Source organism: Capsicum annuum, chromosome 6 (assembly GCF_002878395.1).
Source record: "Capsicum annuum cultivar UCD-10X-F1 chromosome 6, UCD10Xv1.1, whole genome shotgun sequence".
Lineage (NCBI taxonomy): Eukaryota > Viridiplantae > Streptophyta > Magnoliopsida > Solanales > Solanaceae > Capsicum > Capsicum annuum.
In genome coordinates, this window is record NC_061116.1 from 128,197,331 (window position 1) to 128,199,978 (window position 2,648).

The 2,648-nt window shown below is 28.7% G+C and overlaps 1 long non-coding RNA gene across 1 annotated transcript in view; it reads right to left on the reverse strand.

The window, feature by feature from the left end:
- Positions 1–279, reverse strand: part of LOC107875016 — a 5,684-nt gene extending 5,405 nt beyond the window's left edge. The window contains exon 1 of the long non-coding RNA XR_001675694.2: positions 240–279. This is a non-coding gene — a long non-coding RNA (uncharacterized LOC107875016). The remainder of the gene's footprint in view (positions 1–239) is intronic.
- Positions 280–2,648: the final 2,369 nt, after the last annotated feature.

Sequence of the window (2,648 nt, forward strand, 5' to 3'; positions counted from 1 at the left end):
TTAAACAGTGCCTCTACTCTGGCTACTCCCCTATCACGGCTTTCTTGCCTCATCGGTTTTACCTTTAGGATGACATAATTCTTAGAGATTTTTCTCCTTTTCCACTTTGCTAATAAACTTCTTAACATGCTATTTTTCGAATAATTCTACTATAAAGCAACTAACATGAACTTATTTTATCATATTATGATTGTTAGAAATTTATGAATTTAGCTATTCATAATCATAAATAAATATACCTGTTCTGGTATGTTTGATAATTCTAAGCTTTGTTCATCCATAGTTTTTTTTTATTGAAATATACATGTTTTTTAATAAATAATCAAAATATTTATTGTGGACAAGAGAAAGTTTTTGCTTCAACGCATGAAGGCTTATCTTTTCTGCCTTCGATGCCTTCATTTATAATGAATGATTTACATAGTTCTTACTTACAAATTTTTACACATTTTTCAAACTTTACATCCTATTCTTATCTTTACAAAAAGTCTAAAACTAGACTAAAAAGTCTTTATCTACCTAACCTAATTATTATACTTTACAAAAAAGTCTTCTAAAGTATAAAAAAAGACAAAAACTAAAACTTTACAATAATTTACAAGTTACGTAGAAAATTGTGAAAGTTTGTTACATGTCCCTTTCACAATTTAATAGCTTATCTTTTATCTCCATTATTGCTTCCGTTGATATTTTCTTCTTGTCGTATCTGCTTTTTTTCTATCTTTTTTCTAGCTGCCATGCTTGCGGACTTCTGGGATAATATTATCTTCTCCATTACATCTCGAACATTGATGGTCTGAATATTTATGTCCAATTATCTTGCAATATCTTATTTATAATCCGTCTGAAATAAATCTTTTCCTAATTGCTCTTGCAGTAGATTTTTTTTCTGGGTTAAGTAACGTTATTATTCATTGTCTAACATCTTCCATATCTACTTGTCGTAGTTCTTTTGAATTTGAATAAATTATCTGATAGTCTCTTGAATAATAGCTCCATATTGGGTTTTCATTGGTATAATTATTTGCTAATTCTTGAATAATTGTAGCTAGTCCAATGAGTCGTTTATTTGCGTAGAAATCAGGTATCTTAATTCTGGGTATCTCTGGCTGCTGCACAATATCTTTTGGTATAATCATATCTCTGGTTAATCCTATTTTTACAACTTGTATAACTGGTTTGATCTCGTCGTATAATATCTCTGCTGATGCAGTATAACACTTTATATAAAATAGATTTTCTTTGGTTATTCTTTTATAGGTGGTGAATATTTTATGTAATTCTTACATAGATGATAGTTCTTCTCCGTCTTGGGTATATATGGTATTTAATAATCCATAGTTAAAACAAGTTTTTATTAAGCTTGGGTTGGTTTTGGATAGTACGATTAGCTTGTTGTAACCTTGTAATTTTGGGGTTATATAGTTTGTGTTTGGTCCTTGGGTATCTGTAGCTCTGGGGTTAAGATTTAGAAAAGTTTGTACTTTGTATATATTTTCTATGTATTCTCGGGTTATATAGTTATAAGTTTTTTTATCTTGGTTCAGACTATCTCGGTATGTGGTAATTTGTGGGGGTAGAAATAAGGGGTCTTTTTGTGTTTTTGGTATAAATGGTTTATCAAATATCTTATTCATGTTCATGTTATGGTATCTTTGTCTACTAACTCCTTTGCTTGTACCTGCAATTGTAGATTGATAAACGTTATGGGTTTTATGGAGTGTCCCAACGTCTTCTTCTAGCTCTGAAATTTTAATGTCTTTCGATCGACATAGCTCTGTACACTGCTGAGTTAGCTGATTTTCAGCTCTAGACTTCAGTTTAACTTCATTAGTCTTTAGCTTTTCTATTTCATTACCTATACTGTCCACCTTCATTGAAAGCGTAGTTAGGGTTTTAAGTATCTTTTCTAAAGCATCATCTTCTATTATAGCAGTCTGTGTAGCTTTGTCTTGATATGTAATCTGCAATAACGTTTTTGCTAGTACTAATTACTTCAATTGTAAATGTAAAATTTAATATATTCAATACTAATCTCAAGATCTCTTTTGTCGTAACTGAATTTTGTATTTTCTTTGTTAGCCACCATCGAACCTGGGTATTATTTGTTCTCACAATAAATTTGTTATATACAATATATGGTTCAAATGCTAATAAACATTTATATAATGAACATAATTCTTTTCTATTTATTTCCTATTTTATTTCTATTTCATTAAATGTTCCTGAATAATATCTGCAATGATGTTCTAATTTTTCATTTTTGTACCTATATTTAAGTACTCCTCCATAACTACATTCACTAGCATCTGCTTCTACTATATATATATAAACTTTCTATTTTCGTCTGGAAATTGTAATTTTGGTAATTCTTTACAAAGTATTTTTATTTTTTGGACTTGTTTTTTATCTTCTTCGTTGTAATTATATTCTACTTCCTTTTTTAATTTTTTCTGTAAAGGCTTTAGGTTTTCTACTAATTTTGGTATATATCTCTTACTTGGTTTACTAATCCTAAAAACAATTGTAATTTATTTTTTGTATCTAATTCTTCTTTTGAATTTATTATTTTTTGTACTATATGTTGTTGCATTTTTACTCCACTTTTAGGAATACAAATAGATAAAAGTGGAGTAAAAATGCAACAA